The sequence below is a fragment of the Neopelma chrysocephalum genome, unplaced genomic scaffold (assembly GCF_003984885.1).
Source record: "Neopelma chrysocephalum unplaced genomic scaffold, ASM398488v2 Primary Assembly neopelma1_69, whole genome shotgun sequence".
Classification (NCBI taxonomy): Eukaryota; Metazoa; Chordata; class Aves; order Passeriformes; family Pipridae; genus Neopelma; species Neopelma chrysocephalum.
This window is the reverse complement of record NW_020897729.1, coordinates 9011562-9024068: the sequence shown is the minus strand read 5'-3', so window position 1 is coordinate 9024068 and position 12507 is coordinate 9011562.

The following is a 12507-nucleotide window of genomic DNA, read 5'->3' as shown; positions in this document are numbered from 1 at the left end:
CCCTTCCCTTCCCTTCCCTTCCCTTCCCAAACCTTCCCTTCCCAAACCTTCCCTTCCCAAACCTTCTCAAAACTTCCCAAACCTTCCCCTCCCCTCCTCTCTTCCCTTCCCTTCTCTTCCCTTCTCTTTTCTCTTTTCTTTTCTCTTCTTTTCTCTCCTCTTCTTTTCCCTTCTCTTTTTTCTCTTTTCTCTTCTTTGTTCTCTTCCTTTCCCTTCCCTCTCTCCTCTCATATCCTATTGATTTTTTCTTATTTTTTACACCCTTTAAGATAAAAGTTCTTGACAAATGTCCTACAACTCATTCATGTGTCAACCCTTTAGTTCAAGATACATTGGGGAATAACTAATTTAACAGTGCAACTGGTTGAGGGAAGGGTGGTTTGCTCAAAATGGATGGAGAACAAAGATATTATTTATTGTTAGCTGAAAGTGGAGGATTCCTTTTTGCAGTTCAGTTTTCTCAATGTGTATTCATAATTCACATACAATTCTAGATTAGTTCTTAAATACCTTCCAGAGTTATTAGAGGAATGAAACCCAGAGGAGACCTCCAAGAGCTGCAGAAGGCACTGGGTGTATTTGTGAGCTGCCCTGGGTAATCAACACACAGGACATGTCCTGAAAGTTCTGAATGGAGTAGAGGTCCTGCGCTAGTAAAAATTGCATTTTTAAATCCACCCAAACAAATGTTACCCTTGCTGCTGACATTTTTAATCCTTTTCTGCTGCTTCTGTAGCTAAAAATTGAAAGTAGGTCATGCTGCTGAATTACCTGTTACAGATTCGCCACCATGGATGGAAAAGGAGGAACTGGCTCAGCAACTTGAGAAAATTAATCAAAACTAAATAATCAGAAGATACAAGGCTTTCTTCAAGGCAAAATTAACACTGAAGTCACAGAAGCAATGAATAGGACAGAAACTCTAACTGAGAAGTTGATAGAACTCAAAAGAAGTTGCAGGTGCTCATTTCCAGGTGAAAACTTAAAATTAAACTTTCCAGACACTGCATTTCCAGAAATTAGAACATTGAACTTTACATACGAAGCACTGATGAATATGAAACCAAACTAAATGATTCCAGTCTTCTGGGAGCTGACTAATTCCAGCCATCTGTAATCTGGATATTTATAATCATCCCTTGCAGTCATTTTGAGAAGTCTGTGCTTGAGAAAATGAAGCAATATAACACTAATCACCACTTCACCTGAGCCTATGGACTCAGGGCACAAAGAAATTGGGCTGAAATTCCAATCATTCTGCAAAAATGGATCAAAACATATCAGGTGTCCTGGGCACCCACTTTTTGATATTTGCTGGTCCAATCTGGACCAAATGCCACAAAATCTGGGACAAATCAGAGTCACTGTGTGAATATCAGTTACTTCTCTTTTAAAAATATGATGATACATATAAAAACACACACATATGTATGAGCACACATTATGTGGGCACTCTGCTAGGTATTATTGATACATATATGACAGCATGAGAGAAACATTATTAATTAATCCAACAGAGATTACTAATGATTGGTTCCTTACCTGGCTAATAAATATAATTTAACATGCTATTTCATGATGGAATTCTTCAGAGATTTCCAATGTTTCCATAACTTTTAGAACTCCCAGACCCACACCAAGCCTTTCAAACCTAATGGATTCCAAATCAACACTTCACTAAGAATTCTTTTACCTTCCCCTTTAATTTTGCCGCTGAATTCTCTAAAAATAAGACCCTCTGGCTTGTGTTATGCAGGTGTTCATGTTGAAGGTATATGAAGGTGTTTATATTGCATAATATAACCACCTGCATATACTGGGGCTGCAATAAGGAGTGAATTATGTCACAAGAGCTGCAGGTTCTTAGTTTGGATTTTCTCTGGGAAGCAAAGCCAAGCCCCAGTTGCAGCCTGTCAGCTTTCCTTTGAATTGAAGATCCTTCTCACCTAAAAGAGTGTCACCAAAATGGGACAGGTGGTTCCAACAGTTGCTAAGAACTGCTAAATATCTCTGGTAATGGTGCCATAATGTCACTACAAGGATGGCTTTTCCCCAAAAAACTGGTCAGAAACCAAGTTTAGCTACTTTAAATGCAGTTCTACTGGTCTGTCTATACATTCATGTGCATAAGGGTAGGTTTATGTATAGATATAGGTATAGAAATAGAGATATATCTGTGCAAGGAACAGGAATGATTATTGAATTAAAGAAACAAAGGAAAAGATGACCCAATATTTCAGGAATACCAAGGACCTAAACTTCAAGCTCGTTGTTCATCTCAGAGCTTGGGTGCAGACACTCTTCTGAACTTGAAGTTAGAAAATGTCAAAAAATACATCACTGTTCAGAATAATGCAACAGAGAAGGGAGTAAATAAAAGTTTCCATCAGCTCTGAAAGCAAATCTCAGAGTGTAACCAAGTCTTACTTTCTGAGGACCACAGAGGTTAAATTAGCCACAAACTACTCCCAAAGTTTCCTGTTAATATAAGCAAAGCTGCTGTGCCACCTGGTGAACATTTTCATATGCAAGAGTCTCTCTTGCTGTATTTATCAATATAAAAGACTGATTCAAGTACTCTTGGCAACCTTTGGTGGTGCCTGCATCAAGACATGTGAATAGTTGCAATCAGTAATGAGAGACTCCACTTCTGTCACTACTGGTCTCTTGTCAGTACGTAACTAATGTGCTCATTATTTTTCAGCAATGCCTGTTTTAATTTTAGAGAAAATGAAGAATTCTTATTTGTGGCATGTGGCAAAAAAAAAAAAAATCTACAGGGATAATATATCTGATTAAGATTTCACCTCGTTCTCAGCTCATGAATTGACCACAATCAATTGTGATCGATGATAAAATTACAATGAGATGATCAAACTTGATCATCTAAATGGATTCACTTTCAATATTTGTTCATTGAATGTTAAATAATTCTTAGCCCATCAGTTGAATGAATCAATTTGTTAAAAGTATTTAATAACACTCTGATATTAAATGATTTTCGAAGTGTTAAATCATTGATATCTGAAATCATTGATATCAGACATAAAGAACAGAAGATGGGTTATTCTCAACATTTAGAATCAAACATCCAGAACAAAGACTTCATTATATATCTGAAATATATGTTCTGGAAATATATTGTGACAGTACTCAAAAGTTGTTTTTTTCACCCAAAAGACACCAGATTTATGAATCTGATCACAAAAAGTCACTAATTCAATAAAATGAATTCATGATGAAATTACCTTAAACCCAGACAGGACCCAGACAGGTCTGGCCAAATGTTCATTGTGTTACTCCAGTAAAGGACAGGAAGACCCACAGAAAGGTGGGAATCTCAATATTCTTACTTACATGATATAAACATTGTTTAGTGGCTAATTATCTTTTGTCCTGATCACATATTTTTACCTCAGAGAAAACAACCCCTTCTAATTTTAAGAAGGTCTGGATTCAGATCAAATCTTGATTCACATTTTGTGCTCTAGAAAATCCACCTTCCCAGAAGACTGAAGAAAGTATTTTCAGAATTTTAGAGAAGGTCAAATCTTAAAGTGTGTCTTGGCTCAATACCTATATGGTATTTCAGTCTCTCAAATTGTTCTGTTGTCTTGAATTCAGTTCAAGGAAAATAATTTTCTCCATATATTGTCTCATCAGTTTTTGCTGATTCACTGATCCTCCTTTTAGAATTGGTTAATTTATATTTTCTCCTGACTCCAGTGTAATTTCAAGTGTTGGACCCACTCCTGTTTATTTATTATTTTTCAACTGAAGGTGCATAACTTCTGCATGAGAATATAACTAAACTAGCCCCTTTACATAGAGATCTAAATTATTTGGGCAGGTTACTGTGTTTTCTAATAGAAAACAGTATCAGATTTTGGACACCTTAATGAACTTTTTGAATAACTCAGAAATACATTTTCTGCAGGACTTTGATTAGGTGCATACCAGCTGCATAAGTGAGTCATAGTTTTCAACTTTGCTCCCATTAGAAATCATTTTTCATACAGTAACCAAATAATATTTATTCATAAGAACATAAATCTTTTTTGGCATAGATGTAAAGATTACATCCGATGGCAGGTGTGCCCTTGGCCATTATATGCTTACCCAGGCTTTCTGTCTGGTATCTGAGGCATCAGCCCTTTACAGAAAGTTAATTAAAATTCAAAACTTTATGACAGAAAGAAATTCCTTTCCTAGAAATTAAAAGTTTCTGGATGAAAAATTTGCCTTATATTACAATAACAAGGCAAACTGAAGGCCTTGTTTGGATGATAGACAGGAATTTTCTGGATTTTTTTTTTGTTTTCTCTTCTGCAAATGCTCCCTCTCCCTCAGCTGCCAGGGGGTCTTGAGAATGGGAATATCTGAAGTGTGTTTTTGGTTCCATTCACAAACCCAATGTCATATCAGGTTGTGGGCAACAATCAGCTACAAAACATCACGACCAACAACCAGGAGGGCATTTTTGTGTCACTGTTAATCCTTTTTTGGTCGCTTTTATATGTAAAAAAAGAGCCTCATTGACCAGCCATCGCTTTGTCACCACCCATCCCGTGTCTAGGGACCGATGTTCCATATTTCTGGGACTGATTCCAACCATTCCCCAGCTTTACTCCAGGTACAGCCTGGCTGCCCTCACTGAGATAACAACTGGTTTGGGTGGAAAACCGGTGCGTCTGCTCCTTTTAGAGGATGGAAACTACCTCCCACACAGCCCATATCTTCCAGGATTTCCCAAATCCCATCTTGAGCCCAAAGGCATCACCTTTAACCCGTCATGAATTTAGGCCCTGTCGGACATCCCATTCTTTCTATTTTTGGGAGATTCTCACATCCAAACTCCTCTTTGCACTTTGATTTACCTCTCTGCACCCTCCTTATATCCAAATGTCACCAATCCAGGTATAATGTCACTGCTTTTCTGCTGAGTTCTATTCTCTCTCCACCTAAGCCCAGGGTCAGCTGCTTTTGTACCAGAGTTATTTCTCTGAGCTGCTGCCACTAACAAAAGCTTTTCAGTTCATACTGAAAATGGAACAATTAATTGTTTGCCTAACTGAGGTTCTGTGTTTGGAAATCAATGGTAAATTCCTCTTTTCATCAATTCAAGCTGCTAAAATACAGACATATTCATAAATTCATTATGAAGGAAAACTGCTGGAAAAAGGTAAGAAATAGAACTTAAAAAGAACCATTTTATTGCTACAGTTACAGTGCATTCATAAGAGTTACCTGAAATCAGTGCTAATATCAAATTCCATGTCAGAGTCTCAGGGATATTAAAAGAAACACATCTCCCTATTTTCTTTTTCTTTTTGTCCTTCTCTTTAATTTTACAGCCTTTACAAACAAATAAATACAACGCTATACAAACAAATAGCGTTTATCATGTACAGAATATTTCCCAAAAAAACATTAATGTGTGGAAATCTGTTATGATCAGTCATGATACATCTGAGAATGGTACTTACACCCCAGGCAGGTTTGTGCTCACCTAGCAGAGGTCCAGAATGCAGCTGAACAGATGGATAGTCAGCTTATTTTAGGGAAAAGGCTTACTGACTTCTAAAGGATGCAGGATTATTACAGAGCTAGAATTTCTTTTAGAATAAACTAAGAGCAGGAATGCATTTATGTCTACTGTGCATAAAGGAAAACATGTTTATCACATTACAACACTGAGGCTGGAGATAAGCTTTGCCATTTGCCTACAAGCAAATCCGTGCAGCTGGGAAAAAAAAAAGCAAGTGCTGTCAGACAAGATACACAGCAGGTCTGTGCAACAACTGTGGTTGATTCTTTTTCATAACAAGGAGATATGGTTCATTACAGTTATGTCATTATCATACTGGAAAATGGAATGCTCCAAGAAGTAAATCATTGTTTATTATGTCTCTGAACTGCTTACGGAACAGTTCTTCAGTTTAAACCAGTTCTACCTCACACTTGAGGGATTCATCTTATGAACCTGCTGTAATAAAATATAAAAGCATGCACCTCGTTTATGAGACAGATACCAGCCATCTTTATAATGCCAGATTAAAAAAAAAAAAGTGTCAGTTTTTCTTTCAGGTTGGTTATAACTCATATCACCTCTTATATTCTACCCAGTGATAATCTGAAGTTCTGCATGAGTTACTTTGTGAATGAACAGAAGCAAAATTCTCTTGGAACTGTGTGTATTTTATCAAATTCTTCAGTACTACCAAGTGTAAACTATTGAAAATACTTTTCATCCAGGCCATGGACAGAATTCACTCTCTGTCTCCTCTGATTCTGAGATTTAGAACCAGGCTTTTAGTCACAAAAGGCTGCACTTAAGTGTTTCAGTGATGAGTGTTACAGTCAAGGGGTTTAATATTGTTAACACACTCAGACTTGTACTAAAATTTCCTCAGGTTTTCATGAAAGAAAATGTATCTTTCTATTTCTGCTCAGGCAAGTTCCACCCTGTATTCTGATGTGACAACAAGCACAACAGTTTTTAAAACTATAAAAGAATAAACAGCCATAAATTCATGTATTCTATGCAGGAATTATGTGAAATAATACATATTTCCATTATCTACATAACAGGGGTATTTTTAGTTGTGTTTCTGGGAATTAGTGTTGCCTTCAAAGTTAAATAAAGAGAAGAGGAGAAAATCCTCCACAGCCAACCAGAAACATCTGGAGGAGCTGATGCCAAACTGTTGGATTAGTTGCATTCCTGCAAACCTCCAGGAGGGTGTCAGAGCCAGGAAGGTGTGATGGTTATTGAACACTTCTACTAAAGAGAGGAGATTCATCTCAAGAAACGTTCAAAATCTAAAAATTATGCACCAAAGCTTAGATATGTGGAATTCTCTCCTTTAGCAGGAATATCAATTACTGGCTGAGACTACACACCTAAATTTTAGGTGACTAAAACTGGATTAAAATTATCCCCCTCTAAATGAAGGCCTTGCATAAAAGAACAGAACCAATGCTGAAAACAAGGTGTGTGTCATTACTGCCAAAAAATTTATAAGTAGCAGGAATACAATTTCCCATTTTTACAGCCTCATCTGTATAAGCATTTTTATAGTCCCTTCTATAAAAATGTCTAAAAGTGCTACATAAATATTAATGAATTAACCTCCCTGTGTCCCCATATGGTAGGTATTTATTTTTATATTGGATAGCTGGAGAAACAATTGCAGTAAAGCCAAGCTCTGTGCACAAGTCCAGCTACAAATTCTTTTAGAGAATCAGGAATAAATAATCCTGGACTCCTGTTAGTAGACAAAGAACCTCAAGGATGACTTTTTATCCAGGCATTTCTATGACTTCAGAGCAATGAGATTTCCAATGACTCGTCCCTTGTCACAGCACAACTCTCCAAAATCCAACATTTTTAAAAACCTGGAATAAACAGGATTTTTTTGGTTTTTTTGGTGCTAAATTCCAATAGGTGAAAGTGTTTCCTAGAAATTGTTCTGCAGAATTGGTATCTGATGATGATATTTTTAACATGCCAATTGAACCCTTTCTGTGTGGACCAACACGAGTCTGTAATCCAGGAGAGACCAAAAGATTTCAAGGAGAAAAAGTGAAAGAATCCAAATTCATTCCTGACAAGAGAGAAATTACTAAAGAAATGTAACTCTTCCCATGAAAAACCCATGTCAGGCTCCTGAACACAGTTTACACCAAAGAGATAAAAGACAAAAAATCTGACAAAAATAACAAAACCAGCTCAGATAAGAGCGTGTACAAGAATTAGTAGAAATCATTCCATTGAAATACTTTCTCCTGAATGGTCTTTGAAAAGGCAGTAACTGAGTCTTGAAATGTGGCTTGGAAAAAGCCTTCTACATAGTTACTGTTAGTTTTAATTGCTCTTTCCTCCTCCTTTTTTATTTTTTTTTCTAATTTTATCACTATCTTTCTCCTGCAATGCATCAAATCCAAACCCAAAGTGGCCATGATACAAAGTGCCACTGAAAATAAACATACTTTACTTATGACTCCAACAAGCATTTTCCTTAATGACTTGATGTCCTTAATAACTTATCTGAACACCACATCCTCATGCTCTTAATGGATTTTTCCCCATTATATCATGATAGTAAGATATCTTTTGTTGAAATACAAAGCAGTTAAATCTATTTTCCTAAAAACAGCTGACAGATCCACTGAGTGTGTACAACTCCAACACCAAACTTTTATTCCAACTTTATAATGACCTGCATGATATTGATATATACAGGAACTTCTACCTTGCATCAGATTTATGTGCATCCCCCAGAAATCTACTCAAAAACATTTTTTTTCATTTGATAGCTAAAGGAATTTTTGATAGAATTGTTACCAGTGACATAGGTAATGTATTAACATTTCAGACCATATTTTGATTTATACTGACTTTAAACTACCTTATTTTTGATCTATAGTCAAAGTCTCTGAAAATAAATCCAATATTGTTCAAATAAATAAAATTTATTAACTACTTGCAAACTCAATCAGAATTACTTTTGGACATGATACTGGTGACCATCCCTGTGAATTGCTGTGAACACAAGACACAGCACACTTTTAATGAAATATAGTCATTCAGGTACCAACTAAAAGAAATGCATCAAACACTGGATAAAATTGGATTTAGAATGGATAAAAATTAGAACGTTTCTACAATGCATCTGAATTCAATGTCATCACTCTAACGAACTTTTAATGTAATATCAACACAATAAAAAAGCTATTTTGTACATTAAGTGTGAAATCAGTGTGATTTCTCTTCAGCATTTCATCTATTCAAAATAACTAAAATACAAAGCTCAGAAAATGAAATTTATAATTTTCCTGAAACTTCCATCTATTTTCAGTAGGGGAAAAAAATCAATTCAGTTGCCAGTTGGACATAAAAGCAAAATCAGAAACATTTGATCTGCACAGGGAAATCCTGGCATTGCACAACCACAGAGGCAGAGAAAAAAGGTTTTGCCGACTACAGGAGAACGAGAATTGGGTAATTAGGCCAAATCCTATAGTGCTTGTTTAGGATTTCAGCTTGTGAGAACAGTCTCTAAGTGGTTATTATTATGATATGACACAAACCTATTATTTTCCCAAGCATTTTGTAAATGCACAGGCAGAAACAGCCCGGGAGTGATTCTCTGCTAGGAACAGTGGTTTGAAACACATGGGAGGAAGATGACATGACTTCATGAAAACCACACATCCCATTACTGACAGGAAAAATAAAAAGTACTTTCCTTTCTTCCATCAGGGCACAGACACCAAAATCAGAAGAATTTTGTGATGCCAGTGAGTCCTGAAAGGGAATTTTGGGGTCCTGATGCATTTCCACTGTCAGCACTGACATGTATTCCCTGATATGATGTGCCACAAAATTATCCTGATCTCCAGGGCAGCAACATTTGCTCACAGCTTTAATTTAATTTTATTTACTCAGTGTCACTCAGGCAGCAATAATAACTTTCTCACCATGATAACTTGCCTGGGTTCTTTTGTTGTTCTTTTGGGGACTGGGCGGTTTTTGCAGCACAAACACCATTAGTTGCTGTTTGTTTGTGATTATTGGATATTGCAGAGGTTCACTCTGTTCTCTGATGAACTGGATGACAGGGTGGGGAGTAATTACCTGACATTTCACTGATCCTTCCCTACAATGAACCAGCATCTTTTTTTTTTCCCCTCTTTTTTTTTTCCTTTTTTTTTCTTTTTTTTTTTTTTCATTTTTCTTCTGTTTTGGGCTTTTAAATTGTGAATCACCACGAGAACCTCTCAAAAGACTCTCCTTAGAATTTTGGTCTAAATCATCAGGACATCATTGTTCTCCTTCCATCATTTCTAATATACCTTTCCCTCTTATCCCTCCCTGAAGACCTTTTTGGATTATATGGGCTCAGGGAGGCTTCTCCTGTGATGCCTCAGTGAAACATTTACCTTTTCATGCTTTTGCACAATATGAAGCACTTTGCAGTGAAAAACTGTTTCCTTCTGACTCTCCTAAAATATATGTGGGTTCCTCTTTGCTGCTGCACTGTTAATTCTTTGGAATTACATAAGGAACAACTTCTTATTAGGGAAGTATGAGCTTATTGAGATCAAAGCCCTGCTTTCAGCTCTGTTAAGGTCCCTTTATACCATGGAAAGGTACTTTAAAGCAAGTCTCAATGTCTCACACTAAGTGGATTCAGGGACACACTTTTTAACATTTTGGCATGAAATTTGGGTATTGTGGAACTTGTGGGCTGGCTCTTTTAAGGCAAATTATTTTTTTTTTTTAAAAAGGGAAGACATCTGACCTTGCTATAGAAGTATAAAAGGAAAATTTATAAATTTGCTTGTGGAGAATATTGTTCCTTCAGCAGAGTGGAGCCATTACATGATTTCATTTTCTCCAAGCAGAAAGAATGTGCTGTGTCACAGTTTCCTTTAGGAGCTGCAACTATAAGGGGAGTAAAAGTAATACACATTGTCTGTCTAAGAGAAATATAATTTGAAGAACTTATAGTTAGTTCCTTGTTGCTGGTTTACAGGTTAAGCACAAGAAATTCCTTAAATATGGAAAATTCCAACAATTTAGCACATATGGACAGAAATTATACCTACTGAGGAAAAAATTATTATCATATAAATATGATGCTTATATTGCAATAAAATATGACTATTGTAATATGTCTGTAAAAGTTAAATGAGGAAAAAATGAGCTTTTTCTGTAGCATTTTTCCATACCAGACTCAAAGTGTTTTACAAAGAACACAAGTATTGTTATCAAGCTAAAAAAAATACTGAGATACAGAGAGGAAAACTGAGTCTCAGTTTCATGCTACCTTTAGGATATTTGGGGGTTCACTATATTTTGGGAAAAGGCAAATGTAGGAGAGAGAAAAGACTGAGTCCATCTCATCTCTAGATACAGTTTGGCTTATTAGTGTAGCACCATGAGTAAACTAAAAAGCAAAGTGAAAACATGCCATATTTTTCAGAAATTCTAATGTGGATAAGAATATTTTCCAATGTGAGATAAAGGGCTCATTATATTATAACAGTAATATTATGGTATCATAGTAAACATTAATTTTAAAATTCTGAAATTAATGAGGATGGGATTTCTGTCATGGAGTTTGAGGGACTGATTCAAATATTTCACAGAAAGCTTATTTTTTATCAAATCTAGATGTTTTCACAGAGATAGGTTTCATTGTTTTAGAATGTCACTTGATGAAGTCAATACAAGATCATTTTTGTAATAATAAAAAACCTGCCTAATGTTGCCCATGAAAAGGAAAAGCAAACAGACTTTCCTTAAGAATTCCTTTCCTGAGTATTCATAGGTGTAAATTAAAAGATTTTTTTGTTTAAAAAGCTATTGCTTGGAGAAGTTGAAAGTGAGTTCTATCAAGATTGTCTGTAGACAGATGCTTTACTCTGAGTGGATTTGCTGTTTGAATAAAGGCCAGAAGTGCTCTGGTATTTTAAAATTCCTTAATTCTCATATATTATGTCAAGCCTTTAACAATCAGACTGATACCCAAACAATGGGCTCACTACAGAGATTTATCCTACTCTGCCTGGCATGGATGGTGTCTGGCAAATCCTTCATGTTTTAAAAAAAAAATCTATGAAAAATCAAGATGCTCATGGAGACAACACAGACTCCCCAATCTGCTTCAGCCCATTTGCTTTGCATGTTATTAAAGGTACAGTTCCTAGCAAAGCAAGGCTGGTCTTTTCTCACAGCTATGGTATTAATTTTTAAAAATTGGGGAAAAAAAATCAAACAGAATAAAGAAATAAATAAGTAAAGAAATAAAGACATAAATACTAAGGTATGGATGGTTCCACGGGGTCAAATGTAGAGGTGCCCTGATGAGAATTTCAAGTTGCTGCTGTTGCTGCTGCTTTCTGCTGCCAGAGGGCAGGGATAGATGGGATATTGGGAAGGAATTCTTCCCTGTGAGGGTGGGGAGGCCCTGGCACAGGTTGCCCAGAGAAGTTGTGGCTGCCCCATCCCTGGAAGTGTCCAAGGCCAGGTTGGACAGGGCTTGGAGCAACCTGGGCTAGTGGAAGGTGTCCCTGCCCATGGCAGGGGGTGGGATGAGATGAGCTTTAAGGTCCCTTCCAAGCCAAACCATTCTGGGATTCTATGATTAACACACAGAACGTGACTGAAGCACCCCCCAGTTACCACCAGCTCCTGCCCCATCCAATCACCATCTGAGCCAAAAAACACAGTGCCTAAACTTCACTACTCCTGTTTATCACCCAAAAGTACATTATGCTATGTTTTGGAGGGGTTTTAATTTAAAATTTACTGTCAGTTTGACATCTAGTTTTCATGAAACACTTCATTTTCTTGCAGAATCACAATCCTTGTAGATGACAAGATCATCCCTCTCCTGTTTGTAAACAGGGGAATTGCTGCTGGCACAGCTTGTTTCGCTTCATTCTCGTCCTGCAGGAAGGGACAGTAGCCCTGATTAAGTCTAGTTAATGTTAACA